Consider the following 16468-nt stretch of genomic DNA (forward strand, 5'->3'; position numbering starts at 1 on the left):
TGCTCAGCAAGAGAATAGACACTTTCTGGCTGAGTTGCTCATCACACTGATACCCCAAGGCCCGGCTGATTTGCTGTCAGAGGACTCCAGCTGTTTAGCTGCCGTGATGTGTCTTTCATAGGAAAAGACATTTCCTGGAACATCAACAGCTTGTTAAGGACTGAGGCGTGCAGGGGAGAAAACTTGAAATCTGGGAGCCACAGAGTGGTTTGAACTTGGAGGAGGCATGAAGATGAAACGGAGAAAGGGATGTTCGGGAGACTTGCCCCCCACCCGTGTTTGAAAGATGCGTGTTCAGACCTAACCGTACAATTTGTGATGAACGACCCTCCACAGCTTAGAAGGTCAAGTGCCAGTAGGAGAAGCCATCTACTACCGACGCTCGAGGGACCCGATCAGAGGAGGACATAAAACTCATCAAAGAAGCTAGAACACTCTTCTTGAAATGGTCAGAGCTATCACTTCAAGCTGATTTTCTTTGTGCCCTGATTTCTGAAATCAAGGGTGACGAATACTCCCGGCACCCAGAGAGCAAACAACTGACTTCTTTGCTTCTCGAGGCCTCTCCAGGAAGCAGAGTTGGAAGGCAGAGCACACAGGAGGGAGGAGCCAGCCCACTGCTAACAAGGCCACGCCTGTCAATCCCAAGCCCAGCTTGGCCAATTAGCATCTCTCCTCCACAGCCATCCCCAGACCCCTGAACTCCGGCCAGTCATCTCACAGTTGTGTGGCAGGGGTCACAGGGATCACGGGCAGGCAGCGGTTGGCTCAGGGAAAATTAACCGGCAGAGACAGGGCTCCAAGTGTCACCTCTGTGTACCAGGGGCTGAACGGCAACACTTCAGGGCACCTAGTTCTATGTAATGACCGGCTGGAGTCCTTCTGCCACCTGTCCTTTCCACCCTCACAGCTCGAATCAGTCTACACGGTCATTGCGGGCTTGCCCATTTGTTTCTCCCACGAAACGGCAGGCTCGGGGAAACGGAAATTTTGTCTTATTCAACTCTGTACTCCCAGCACCTCACACAGGGTGAACCCCCATAGTAAGTGCTCAGTAAATCTTTGCCGCATGCAGGATGGAATGTGAAGGGCCTAGTTTCAGAGTTCCCCACTATTATTATTATTATTATTATTTGTCTTTTAGGGCTGCACCCACGGCATATGGAGGTTCCCAGGCTGGAATCGGAGCTCCACCTGCCAGCCTACACCACAGCCACAGCAATGCCAGATCCTTAACCGACTGACTGAGGCCTGGGATCCAACCTGCGTCCTCGTGGATACTAGTCAGGTTCATTTTCTGCTGAAAATTTGAATGGATAAAAGTCTTTGCAAAAAACCTTACCTGTGTGCCAAGGGACAGATGTGGATAGAAACAAATTAAGCAGTCTGCCACAGTAATGTCAGCCTCTAAAGCTTACTGATCAGTGGCCTAAGCCTGGCTCTTTTAACTCCACATGCAACAAAACAAAAAAAATTTTTTTTTTCTTTTTTGGTCTTTTTGTCTTTTTCTAGGGCCAAACCTGCGGCATATGGAGGTTCCCAGGCTAGGGGTTGAATCAGAGCTGTAGCTGCCGGCCTACACCAGAGCCACAGCAATGCCAGATCTGAGCCGCGTCTGCAACCTACACAACTCACCGCAACGCTGGATCCCCAACCCACTGAGCAAGGCCAGGGATCGCACCCACAACCTCATGGTTCCTAGTCGGATTTGTTAACCACTGAGCTACGACAGGAACTCCGAAAACACAAAATTTTGAATTAGAAAAAAATCAGAGAGTTCCTGTCGAGGCTCAGAGGAAGTGAACCCGACTAGTATCCAAGAGGATGAGGATTCGATCCCTAGCCTCGGTTAGTGGGTTAAGGATCCGGCATTGTCATGAGCTGTGGTGTAGGTCACAGAGGTGGCTTGGATCTGGCGTTGCTGTGGCTGTGGTGTAGGCCAGCAGCTGCAGCTCTGATCCGACCCCTAGCCTGAGAACCTCCATATGTCGCAGGCATGGCCCTAAAAAAGACAAAAAAGAAAGAAGAAAAAGAAAAAAATCATACTCTGCATTCACGATGGTGATATTTTGGCCCCAAATATAAATTGGGGAACGATTAGGAGGAGGAATGTGCAGTGAGGTAGCTACTATGAGCACATGTCCGATTTAAAGAGAGAGCAACTGCAAGTCAGAGTGTTTATGTGATTTTCCCAGTTGCTTACTGTGAGTGCCAGAGAGCCAGGCTTCCAACTCAGATCTTTCTTTTTTTCCAAAATTTTATTTGGAAAATTTTTTAAATACAGAAAAGTTGAAGGACATTGAAAATGGTATACTCACCAACTAAATTCTATTACTAACATTTTTCTATATTTGTTTTGTATATCTATCCATCCTTCTATTCATCCATACATCCATTTTAATTTTGGTGCATTTCATAGTAATTGCAGACATCAACATACTTCAATCTATATGCTATATGATTATAGCATAATATCATCAACTAGTAGTTAATATTTGCACAGCTTTTTATGTAAAATTACAACAAAACGCACAAATCTTATATGTACATTTGCTGCCTTTGACAAATGCATACACCTCAACTACCCACAAGCCTATAAAGATTTAGACCATTGCTATCTATTCCACCTAGAAAGTTCCATCATGCCACTTCCCAGTCAATCCTACCTTCATCCCTAGAGGCAACCACTCATCTTGCACTCTTCCACCATCTTTAGTTTTTCCTGTTCCAGGTGTCTACATATGGAATCATAAAGTATCTTCTCTCTTTGTGTGTGTGTGTGTGTGTCTTTTTGTCTTTTTAGAGCTACACCCGCAGCATATGGAGGCTCCCAGTCTAGAGGTCGAATCAGCTGCAGCCGACGGCCTAAGCCACAGCCATGGCAACATGGGATTCTTGCTGCATCTTCGACCTACACCACAGCTCATGGCAACGCTAGATCCTCAACCCACTGAGCGAGGCCAGGGATCAAACCCGCATCCTCTTGGATGCTAGTGGGGTTCGTTAACTGCTGAGCCAGGACGGGAACTCCTGGTATATGCTCTTTTGTGTAACAATTAATTCAAGACATTATGTACTTCAGTTATTTTGTTTCATTTTATTATCAAATGGTTATGGATATATCTCAATTTATTTATCTAGTCTCCTGTCAATGGATACCATTTCCACTTTCTGACTATTATAAGCGCTGCTGCCATGAATATCTGTGTACAAGTCTTTGGGTGGACATATATTTTCACATCTCCTGGGTACATACCTAGGTAGGAAATTGAATAGTCATAGAGTAGATATATTTTTAGTCTTAGAAGAAATTGCCAGACCCTTCTCCTCAAATGGTGGTACCATCTTATCATTCCCATAAGCGATGTTTTCCAGTTCCAACTCCTACAGATCATCATTAACACTTGACTTTGTTGCTCTTTTACCTTTTAGTCATAGTGCTGGGTATGTGGTAATATCTAATTGTCTAACAGTTTTTATTTCAAAATGAATCACAGGAGTTCCCATCGTGGCGCAGTGGTTAACGAATCCGACTAGGAACCATGAGGCTGCGGGTTCCATCCCTGCCCTTTCTCAGTGGGTTAACGATCCGGCGTTGCCGTGAGCTGTGGTGTAGGTTGCAGACGCAGCTCGGATCCCGCGTTGCTGTGGCCCTGGCGTAGGCTGGCAGCTACAGCTCCGATTCCACCCCTAGCCTGGGAACCTCCATATGCCGCAGGAGCGGCCCAAGAAATGGCAAAAAGACTAAAATAAAAATAAAATAAAATATCAAAAAAAAAATGAATGTTTTTACAGCCTTACTACACTACATGGATGTATGTAGGTATATAAAAAATAAGCAGATATTGGAGTTCCCGTCGTGGAACAGCGGAAATGAATCCAACTAGGAGCCATGAGGTTGCAGGTTCGATCCCTGGCCTTGCTCACTGGGTTGGGGATCTGGCGTTGCTGTGAGCTGTGGTGTAGGTTGCAGACGCGGCTCGGATCCCACGTTGCTGTGGCTTTGGCGTAAGCCAGCAGCTGCAGCTCCGATTAGACCCCTAGCCTGGGAACCTCCATATGCCGTGGGAGCGGCCCTAGAAATGGCAAAAAGACAATAGATAAAGAAAGAAAGAAGAAAGAAAGAAAGAACTTCTTTTAAAAAAAATAAGCAGATATTGATGATACAAGGCACACTATGACAAGAGCAATACATACAAAGTACCAAACATTGCAGAGGAGGGAGCTACAACTTCCAATTGAGATGTTTGGTACAGTTTTGTGATTTACGATATTAATGTATTCATTCAAAAATATCAAGAACCTATTAGGTACTGAGTATATATAAGAGTAAACAAAACTACAAAGGTCCCTGTTATCATGGAGTATAAATTCTAATGGGTGAGGGGACACAGTAAACAAACAAGTAAAATGCACTGCAGATGGTGCTTATGACACAGGGTAAAATAATGTGGGGTGGGAGGTTAGGAAGTCCTGAGAATAGGTGGTTATTTTATATAATATGGTCAAGGCATTTGACATAGACCTTAAAGAGTTATTGGGATTCAGTGCAAAGGAGCTAAGCGGAGGAACTTCAAGCAAGGTGGCGGTGTCCACATCGAAAGCATTGAGCAGGAGGAAAGGATAAAGACTGAGTTGAGTGTGGTAGGAACTTCAGGTCCATCTTGGAGCACAATGGAAGAAGAAGCTGGAAAGATTGGGGAGGGCCATGTATGGATCCTGTACCTTTGTCAGCAGACAATGGAGAGCTAAAGAATGGATTTGAGAGAGAACGAACCTAGTCATCATCTGAAACTAATTATATACGTCAATTATAGCTCAGTAAAAAAGAATCCAATCATAACCACACTATAGGAAAACTGAATTTGTGGCATTCTATTCAGTTGAGTAAATATTTTGCAGCATCTATTATGCGCTGCACAGAGAGGACCGTAGGAGGGAGAAAGCAGAGACAATGGTGGGGAGTAGGGAAACTCAGGTGTTATCTGCTACCATTGTCCAAGCTTAAGGCAATGAGCATCTTAACTAAGGTTGTGGAAATGGTCATTGAAAGATGGAAAAGTTATTGACAAGGTAGAATTGAGAGCCCTGGTGACTGGCTGTGGTGATGAGAAGCGTGCTAATCTTTCCTGCTTATAGCGTGTAGGTATACCCTCCAGTAGCAGCAAATGTGAATACTGGCAGTAGTTACCATATAGAATGGATGTTCCTTTTGTAGAACTGGATCTTTTTCCATTGCCTTTGCTAGAGCATGGTCCTCTACCCACCACTCTAGAGTGACTGTGTCTCTTTGAACCTTTGGGCTTCTATGCAGTATGACAGGAATTGCAACCACTTAGGCCACAGCATCCAAATGTATAAAATATGCTCACTCGAATTTTTGCACTTGGCTAAAAAGGTGGTTATTTCTGAGGAATATCAAAAGGAAATACCAAGGACCACCACCACACCATCAAAAATCCTCTTGCACTGACTTGTCAAATGCCTAACAGTTTCACCATTCAGCGAGAGAATTCAGAGACAAATATTCCACGTTCAGACCCTTCTGGAATCATGTGCATTGAAACTATATGGAGAGGGAGTTCCCGTTGTGGTGCAGCAGAAATAAATCCAACTAGTATCCGTGATGATGTGGGTTCATTCCCTGGCCTCGCTCAGTGGGTTAAGGATCCCGTGTTGCCACGAGCTGTGGTGTAGGTCACAGATGAGGCTCAGGTTCTGCATTGCTGTGGCTGTAGAGTAGACCAGCAGCTGTAGCTTCGATTCGAACCCTAGCCTGGGAATTTCCATATGCCTCAGGTGTGGCCCTAAAAAGCAAAAAGAAAGACAGAAAAGAAAGGAAGGAAGGAAGGAAAGGACTAAAAGAAAGAAATTATATGGAGACATTTTTGCTTGAGAGAATCAAGAGATTGGCATGGGTTCATGTATCTGGTGCCTCAATTATCCTTTTTCATTGAGTGGAATAAAGCTCTCAGAGAATAGGGCTCTTAAGATGGATGGTGAGGATATGAAGAAAGTCTACAACAGGAAACAAGCCCAGATAGAGCTCCAACTTGTAGGTGTACGGGTGCCTATGTCAGTCACTCAAGGCTATGAATGAAAGGGAGAATGAGCCACTAGAAGGGAATCTTAGCAGGATACCTTCTTCGAAAATTTTTCTGTCATCAAAGTGCTGGGGTATGGAAAGTCCAAAAGAGTAGAAATCACTGGCCTAACTAATAAAGATTTATCTGCAATAAACCAAAGCTCTGATACTTAAAAATGCCGGTGTTGGAGTTCCCTGGTGGCTCAGCGTGTTAAGGATCTGGCATTATCATTGCTGTGAAATGGGTTTGATTCCTGGACCTGAAATGTCCACATGCCCTGGACATTGCCAAAAAAATACTTTTTTTTTCTTTATAGGGCCACACCTATATCATATGGAAGTCCCCAGGCTAGGGGTCAAATCAGAACTGCAGCTGCCAGCCTATACCACAGCCATGGCAACACCAGATCTGAGCTGCATCTGCCACCTACAGCATATCGTGCAGCAATGCTGGATCCTTAACCCACTGAGCGAGGCCAGGGATCAAACCTGCATCCTCATGGACACTATGTCAGGTTCTTAACCCACTAAGCCACAATGGGAACTCCATTTTTTTCTTTTTTTAAGCCAGAGTCATAACAGGTTCCTGGCCCAGAACACCTTACCATCCTTTGCATGCATAAATATTTCCTCCTTCAGGGCCCTCCACTGTCTCAAAATGCAGTGCTGACAGAATCACCAAGGAGAGCCTCCTTGCTTAGTTGTTGTTCAGCATCTGGTGCATCCATGTCAGGGCACTCCGTGAATGCCTGCTGCTTGGTTAGAGGCTGCAGTCTTGCAAAGCCGTGCGCGGAGGGTGAATCTCAACTCATTAAGTGTCAAAGTAATGAACAGGGGAAGCGAAGCGAAGTGAAGCCAATGATCGGCAGCAGCAGGAGCTACAAAGAACCCTTCAACCAACCTCTCCCTTCAGCTAAAGAGCCACTGAAGAAAAGGGACCTGTGAAGTATTGGGAAGAGGCAGTGCCCGGGCTGCATATGCACTGGATCGATGTGTGTTAACTAAAAATGTCAGAAAGGTAGCATGAGGCCAAGTCCAGTGACCAGAAGCAGATATTTGCTTTTTTGAGGGGAAAAAAAAAAAAAAAAATCCTATGCCTCCATTTTGTAGCATCTGCTATTTCTCCTAAATGCAACTGTCTCTTTTGTTCCTTTATAAACACTTAAGGGATGCATCCCTCCCCACAGGGTCTGACTGTGGGTATATCTGCCAGTGACTTCTTGTAATAACTTCCTGAAATCCAAACAATGAGCCCGGTTTACCTGAGAGATCCGTTATGTTGGACTCCACACACGTGGAATTGGTGATGACTCAACCAGTGACTACAGTAAACAAGATAATCAGAGGACTGCTTAATCTAGTCAAAGAAATATTCAGCTAACCATTTATGGAAATCACAAGAATAATTCCTATTAAGATTTTAAGTGGCTCTTCTAAAGACCCCTATCCCAGGCAATAGAACATTCAAATGCTTCATTATTTCAAGCTGGTCTCTGCTCAACATCTCCATCACTTGTGACTAATCACTGATGATCTATCTTTTTGTTTGTTCATTCTCAGGGCTGCACCTATGGCATACGGAAGTTCCCAGGCTAGGGGTCTAATTGGAGCTGCAGCTGCCAGTCTACACCGCAGCCACAGCCATGCCAGATCTGAACTGCCTCTGTGACCTACACTGCAGCTTGGGGCAATGCCGGATCCTTAACCCACTGAGTGAGGCCAGGGATCGAACCTGCATCATCCTCATGGACACTATGTTAGGTTATTAACCCGCTGAGCCACAACAGGAACTCCTGATGATCTATCTTAGTCTGCAAAATCTGCAGAGTGATTTGGCTGCACAGGTATAGCTAATGCTAAGTGGTCCCTGAAAAGCTTGGAATTTGAGATGAGACACTAAAAGCCCTAAGAGACGGTCTAAAAATGTGGAGAGTTCTCTGAATTCGAACAAAGATATTCTCATGAGTTTATTTCTTCTTTTAAAAGAACCTTTATCCACTTCAGTTAAACTCTACCACTCTGCACACATTTTCCACTTGTTAAATACCACTAGGATCAGCCCTACCTTGGGAAAAAAACAAACAATTTTTAGGTCTCTAGAGATGTGAAAGAATGAACCAAGTAGCTTCTAAAATGAAGCAGACACTCCAGACTGTTTATCTCCACATTTATGGACAAAGAAGCCTTTCCTAAGAACTTGCACAGTAGTCTTTAAGACATATTCCTGGAGAGAGAGAGGGAGACAGAGAAAGACAGAGAGAGAGAATGAGGGTCAAGGAAGATCTGGGAGTTAAGATAAAACTGTGAAGGCTAGAAATTCCAGCCCCCACTTGCCAAAATATACCTAGGTTGAGATTAGCAGAACCAGGGGGTTCTCTATTTTAGCAAAGATAATCTGACTCATTGTATTGCAGGTGAGATTGGAAATGAGGAAATATTTGGGAAGAAAAAAAGAACTGGGTCTGTCTCCTAATAACCAATGACAGCATTAGTTTGGAAAATAAGCTATAAGGTAAGCAGTCTTAGCAATCCAAGGACAATAAAGCAAGTAAGAATAAAAGAATAGAACCGAATGGAATATTTTCTCCTTACTGTGGAGTATGGAGAGAGAAACTTGTAACATGGAAAGGCCCAATCTGAATGCTAAGGAAGAGAGAACAAGCTAGAATGCCAGCCTCTGCCTTTATATTTCCTTTCCAATCCAGCTTGCTTTCAACTCCTCAGAGAAAAGAGGAGACATACACAGCAGGGAAAATGCTGTATTTTTTTTTTTTTTGGCCACGCCCATGGCATGCCGAAGTCCTCAGGGCCAGGGATCAAACCAGCGCTACAGCAGTAACCAGAGCCACAGCAGTGACAACATCGGATCCTTAACCCACTAAGCCGCCAGGGAACTCCCAAAGGTGCTGTATTTTTTGCTAATGAAACAGCAGTCAGGAGACCTAGCCTCTAGTCCAGCTCTGTCTCTTCCCGGCTGTGACCTCGGACATTTCACTAAACTTCTTAGGACTCCATCTATCTGATATGTAAAATAAGAGCTTTGGTTTAATCGTGTAATTGGATATACAATGCAATTGTGTGAAATATCTCGAAGCTCCTTAAATATTATCCAAATACTATATGAAATTATAACTACTTTAATAGTCTATGATTCAGTGATCCCCTGTACACAAGAAAAAGAATTCCAGACGCCAGAGATTATAAGCTGAGGCGAGCATGTATGTGCGCGCACGCGCCCACGGAGGAGGAGGGGGAGGGGAAGAGCCAAGGAAAGAAAGAATTCATCATGAGCGCACGAGAAAACCAACCAGAAGAAAATAGATGGCTTAAAAATAAATTGATGTCTAGTTACCTTGATTTACTCTAAATGAGTCTGCAACAGGGATGGGTCACAACCTGCAAAGTCTGTCTTGAACACACAGATTTTCAACACAAATCCTGCCTCAAAGTCATGCAAAGGAAATTCTCCGGTGAGATTTTAAATCTCCATCAGCTGCCAGGTTGACAAGGAGGGTAAGATGAGCTACATGGTGGGGAATAAACTTACAAGACTCTCTTTCTATACCATACATATATGGCATTGGAGTGTAATAGGCATCTCGCTTTGTTACTGGCAAGATTTGTACGATTCTTAAAAAGCAAAGAACAGACGTATACTCAGAATAGGGGCTGGTAAACATTTTCCGCAAAAAGCCAAATAGTTAATATGTTAGGTTTTACATGTTATACACTGTCTCTGTCACATCTTCTTCACGGTGGCTGATTTGTTTTTTACAATTTTTAAAAAATCTGAGTAGATGGAGTTCCTATTGTGGCTCAGGGGTCAAGAACCCCACCAGTATCCATGAGGATGCCAGTTTGATCCCTGGCCTCGCTCAATAGGTTAAGGATCCAGTGTTGCCACAGGCTGTGGTGTAGGTCATGGATGCAGCTCAGATCTGACATGGCTGTGGCTATGGCAATGGTGTAGGCCGGCAGCTGCAACTCTAATTCCATCCCTAGCCTGGGACCTTCCCTATGCCACAGGTGTGGCCGCAAAAAGAAAAAAATATTATCTGAGTAGAAAAATAGACCATAGGCTGGATTTGACCTACTGGCAGTAGTTGTCCGGAGCCCTGCTTCTAGAAGAATTCTAAGCAATCGAGCAGGAGTGATAGTGAGACCACAAATCTACCAAGTGTTTAAGTGCCCAAATTTAACTGGACTTAGAGCAGGTAAATCTATCAAGCTATGTTCCAAAAGAACTGTGGAAGAATATATGTGCTAGGCAGTACACTGGGGCCCTCAGAGAACAGCCCCAGCATTTCTTCAAAGTATTACTATTGATAGTATTTATAGCTAGGATTTCAACCCAAACAGCCTGACTTCAGAGCCAGCAGTCTCATCCACGGCACGTATTCTGGAAAGGCAAGTGGTGAGTGAGTTTCTAGAGGCAGCTCACATTTTAGAGTAACAGGGGGTTCCTTACCCTTTCTGTAAATCAACTGCTATTTTCTCACTGATTTCAGATGGACTCAATTTTAGTCCAATTTCAGAGGGACTCTCACATGTAGTTGCTCTTAACAAATTAGTCTTAAGTTTCACTGCCTCCTCCCCTCTCTTCCCCAGTCTTCTCTGTCAAGGACTGAATGATGTATAAACAAACACTTACAAATACAAAAGGCAGCCCAATATTTAGCTAACTCCCTTAGGAATCTTTTCATAAGCTGAAGAGTGCTTTGAAAAATTGAGATTCCTCCGTGTTCCCTGGTGGCTCAGGAGGTTAAGGATCTGACAGCTGCAGCTGTGGCTGTTGTTCCATCTCTGGTCCGACAACTTCTGCATGCCACAGGTACCCCCCCCCCCAAAAAAAGAATTCCTCAATAGAACAGACTACAAAGTCCAGATGTTGGGCAAACAGGCACTCCCATAAGTTGCTGAAGGGAGAGTAATGGACACAACCTGTATGAAGGTCAATTTGCCCAAATCTAACAAATTTGAAATGCACTTACCTTTGGACCTAGAAATTCCACTTTTAGGAATGCATCCTACAGGTACGTTCAGGTATAACAAGTGACAAATGTATAACGATATTAATTGGAGTATTTTTGCAGTAGTAACGGATTACAAATACTTTAAATGTTTATCAGCAGGAAACTTGTTTATCAATTTTGGTAGAACCAAACATTGGACATCTATATGTTACTGGTAGAAAATGCCCTCCAAAATATATACTGAAGTGAAAAAAGAAAGAACACAACAACATTAAATAGTATGTTACAGTTTGCCTAAAATCTGGGGGAAATGTATGTATGTGAAAGCAAGCAAAGGATAGTGGTTAAGAGCGTGGACTGAAGTCAACCAGCTTGGATTTAAATCTTGGTTCTACCACTTAATAACTGTGTGCCTCAATCTCCTCATTTATAAAATGGGAATAATTATATTACCTACCTTGTGGGGCATTTTTATCTTTTGAGGATTAAATTACTTAATGTTCCTCGAAGTCTTAGAACGGTGCCTGACACATAATAAGTACTATTTATGAATTTGTTAATAAAATAACTGTTCGGAGAATACACTTGGGAGGTTACATAAGAAGTTATATCTACCTAATGGACAGAATCAAAGACTTACATTTATACCTTTTGAATATCATAGTGAACACTTAAGTAATATCTATTTTTAAAAATTAAATGATTTTAGGTATAAGTGATGTCTGTTCCCCAGCATCTTAGACTACTCGGCCTCAACCCCACCTATTCTCTTCTTTGGCCCATAAGTTCTATTCTCCATGCCTTCCACTCTAGCTTCTCACAAACTTCAGTACCCCTTTCCTTTCCATCATCTCAGTGTTCTCATTTGTCTCAAACTTTCTACACTCATTCATGATTTCACTACCTTTCTGCTACTGACTCCCCAGGGTGTCTTTTACCAAAATGCCAGCCATGCATCCCCAGAGTTTCAAATCTAGATATCTCATGATCTCAAACTCGGCATGTCAAAGTGAGCATGTCATCCCCTTCTCATCTCAACCTCCCTATTTTTCATCTCCCAAGCTAGAAACTGGACTCTTGACTTTGCCCTCTACTTTATCCCCTAGATCCACTGAATGCATCAATGTATCCTTTCCCACATATATATGCCTTACATTTGGTATTGTAGGCATATTGCCTGGGCCAATGTGGATAACATGTGCGGACTTATTACCTGGAGAGTTTGTTAAAATGCAGATACTAAATCAGTAGGTATGATAACCAGCCTACAAGATGACCTCTAATGATCCCCATCTCCCTGTATTCACTTCCTGTGTTGTCTCCTTCTATATTGAATCAGGGTTGGTCTACATGACCCCAAAATAGGACAGAAGTAATGGTATATCATGTCTCAGATTAGATAATAAAGTGACAATGTGGCCTTTGTCTTCGTTGTTCTCTTTCCATCTTAGAGCCTTCACTCTGAGGAAAGGCATCTAACCTGTTGAGAAGTCACATAGGCAGCTTATGTAGAAGCCAACACAGTGAAAAGTTGAGATGTCCAACCAACGGCTAGTGAATAATGAACCTGCCAACAGCCACATGAGTAAGCTTGGAAGCCGGTCCTTCCGCTCCTGTCAAAACTTCAGATGACTACAGCTCCAGCCAAAATTCTTGACTACAACCTCATGAGAGACCCTGAGCAGGAACCACTTAGCTAAGCCAGTCCTGGATTCTTGACCACAAAAGTGTGAGACAAATGTTTGTTGTTTTCAACTGCCAAGTTTCAAGGTAATTTGTTATGAAGCAGTAGATAACTTATACAGTAGGTCTGGTGTAAGGCCTGAAAAATAAGGCATTTCTAACAAATTCCCAGGGAATACTAATGTTGATGTTGCTGGACCTTGCTTTAGTAGCAGGCCTGATATTGTAAAAGCTTCTCTCTCTTTTTTTTAATTTTTGTTGTTCTATTTTTATTTTTATTTTATTATTTTTTTTGTAAAAGCTTCTCACCTAGTCCCTACCTCAATTATCTCTCTCTCTAATCCCACTACATCCCTGTTTCCCAATGTAGGATGATTCCCTGTTATCTGCCATGTAAAGTCGAAGTCCTCGGCATACTATCAAAAAGACAAGAGGTGATAAGTGTTGGCAAAGATGTAGCTTCATACTACTCTATAAAGCTACAGTAATCAAAACAGCATGGTATTGGCACAAGAAAAAACAGACACATAGATAAGGGGAATAGAATAGAGAGCCCAGAAATAAACCCACACACTTATGGTCAATTAATTCATGACAAAGGAGCCAAGAACATGCAATGGGGAAAGGACAGTCTCTTCAGTAAATGGTGTTGGGGGAGTTCCCGTCATGGCTCAGTGGAAACGAATCTGACTAGTATCCATGAGAACACAGGTTCAATCCCTGGCCACACTCAGCGGGTTAGGGATCCAGCATTGCCGTGAGCTGTGGCGTAGGTCACAGATGTGGCTCAGATCTGGAGTTGCTGTGGCTGTGACGTAGGCTGGTGGCTACAGCTCCAATTCGACCCCTAGCCTGGGAACTTCCATATGCCACAGGTTTGACCCTTAAAAAAAAAAAAAAAAAAAAAAAAAGACTAAAAATAAAAATAAATGGTGTTGGGAAAAATTGGACAGCCACAGCAAAAAATTAAACTGTACCACTATCTTACACCACATACAAAAATTAAGTCAGAATGGATTAAAGACTCAAATGTAAGATCCGATACCAAAAATTCCTAGAAGAAAACGTAGGTATCAATCTCGTTGACACAAGTATTAGTGACAGTTTTTTGAATGTGACATCAAAAGCAAAAGCAACAAAAGCAAAAATAAATAAGTGGGAATACATCAAACAATGAAGCTTCTGCACAACGAAAGAAACAACAAAATGAAAAGGCATTCTACAGAATGGGAGAAAATACCTGCAAACCATCTATCTGCTAAGATATTAATATCCAAACTATATAAGGAACTCACACAACTCAACAGCAAAACAAAACAACACAGCATCAATAAATCCAATTAAAAAATGAGCAAAAAACTGAAGAGATGTTCTAAAAAAGATGTGCAGAGGGTCAACAGGTACATGAAAAGATGCTCTGCATCACTAATCATCAAGGAAATGCAAGTCAAAACCACCATGAAATATCACCTCCCTCTTTTTAGAATGGCTATTATCAAAAAGACCAGAAATGACAAATGTTGGTGAGGCTATGGAGAAAAGGGAACACTTGTGTGCCCTTGGTGGGAATGTAAATTGGTGGATCTAAGTAGAAAATAGCATGGAGGTTCCTCAAAAAATTAAAAATAGAACTGAAACTGACAGCGCTAATGGCCTGAACCTAGCCAGAACACAAACTGGGACTTGAACACAAGTGCCGGAACTCGAACCCTGCCTAAACCCAGATTGGGACTTGAACCCACGGTTTTAAATTAGAATCACTCACCCTGTGTCTGGACTCACTGAGGTTCAGGTTCTTCATGTCTCTGCAAGGAAGGGATTCAGCGAGAGACAAAGTGATAGGCAAGAAATAGAGTTATTAGGATAGGACGCTTGTGAGAGATGCAAGCGAGCAGGCAAGGAGGTGCTGCCCCAGGATCCGGTGGGCTACAGTTTTATCATTCATTCTAAGGGAGTGGGGGTTGGGAAAGACCGCCTCTTCCTTTCTGGGAGTAGTAGCTCCTCCTTGGTATCCGGTATGGTGTAGCATTAGGGGGGTACTCAAACTCCTGTGCCTACTCCATCCCCACCAGAACTACCAGGAGTTTCTGTTGTAGCTCAGAGGGTTAAAAACCTGACTAGTATCCATGAGGATGCGGGTTCAATCTCTGACCTCACTCCGTGGGTTAAGGATCTGGTGTTGCTGTGGCTGTGACATAGGCCAGCAGCTGAAGCTCGCATTCAATCTGTAGCCTGGGAACTTCCAAATGCTGCAGGTACAGCCCTAAAAAGCTAAATAAAAAAAATAATAAATAATAAAATAGAATAAAATAAAATAAAAATAGAACTGCCTTATGTTCTAGCAATCCCATATGATCTAGTATATCCCCTAAGGTATTGAAATCAGTATCCTCAAGAGACATCTATAACCCCATGTTCATTGTAGCATCATTCGCTACAGCCAATATACAAAACAACCTGAATCAGATGAAGTGATAAACAAAATGTCACATTTTCTTTATCCATTCATTGGCTATTCATTGAAATGGAATAGTATTCAGCCATAAAAAGAAAGAAATCCTGTCTTTTTCAACAACATGGATGAATCTGGAGGGCCCTATGCTAAAGGAAATAAGCCAGACAGAGAAGTATAAATACCATATGGTATCACTTACATGTAGAATATATTTTTAAAAAATCTGATTTCATAGAAACAGAGAAGAGAATGGTGGTTGCCAGAGCCTTGCAGGAGGGGCAAATGGGGTGATGCAAGTCAAAGGGTCGAAAATTTTCAGTTATAAGAAGAATATGTTCTAAAGATCTAATACAGAGCATGGCGACTATAGTTAATGATACAGTGGTGTATACTTGAAAGACGCTGAGAGTAGATCTCAAGCATTCTCACCACACACACTAAAAAAGGTTAACTGCCCTAACTAAGGAAAGTGAAGGCCTAGCTCATGTCCCATTTTCCCCGGAAAACTTTCCCCCCTTCGTCTTTATCACATAGTTTTATAAACTATTATTTAACTGTTTATTAAATAAATAAAGAATCTCAACTTCCAAGCTTGATTTGCAGCAACTTGAGGTCAGGAATAGGGTCTATAAGTCTTTTTGTTGTTGTTGTTGTTGTCTTTTGTCCTTTTAGGGCCGCACTCGCAGCATATGGAGGTTCCCAGGCTAGGGGTCTAATCGGAGCTGTAGCCACCGGCCTACACCACAGCCACAGCAACGCCAGATCCGAGCTGCATCTGCGACCTACACCACAGCTCATGGCAATGCCGGATCCCTAACCCACTGAGCGAGGCCAGGGATCGAACCCGCAACCTCATGGTTCCTAGTCGGATTCATTTCTACTGTGCCATGACGGGAACTCCAAGGGTATGTAGGTCTTAATAGCTCCAGGGTACCTGGCTTTGTGCTGAACACAGAAAAAGGAAGTAGGTGTCAACTGACCAAATGTGCCTGTCACGTTCAATGTGGCTTCATACCCACAGGCCCTGCCAAAATGGACCCTTGGCTTTTAGAGCAACAGAGAGAATCTCCACAAAATCCAATCCCTTCTTCCCCACCTCATTCTTCTGTACCAAATTACTGTCTGGTTTATTTGTTCCACATCACTGGCAGGTAAGAAGATAACATAATGTGAGAACAACTTTTATTATGGGCGGCAACAAAAGAGGAAGGAACGTCACAGTTAATTCAAAAGCCATTTCATTTTGGATTTGAGATCCCTCCTATGATCAGG

The sequence above is a fragment of the Sus scrofa genome, chromosome X (genome assembly GCF_000003025.6).
Source record: "Sus scrofa isolate TJ Tabasco breed Duroc chromosome X, Sscrofa11.1, whole genome shotgun sequence".
In the NCBI taxonomy this organism is placed as follows: domain Eukaryota; kingdom Metazoa; phylum Chordata; class Mammalia; order Artiodactyla; family Suidae; genus Sus; species Sus scrofa.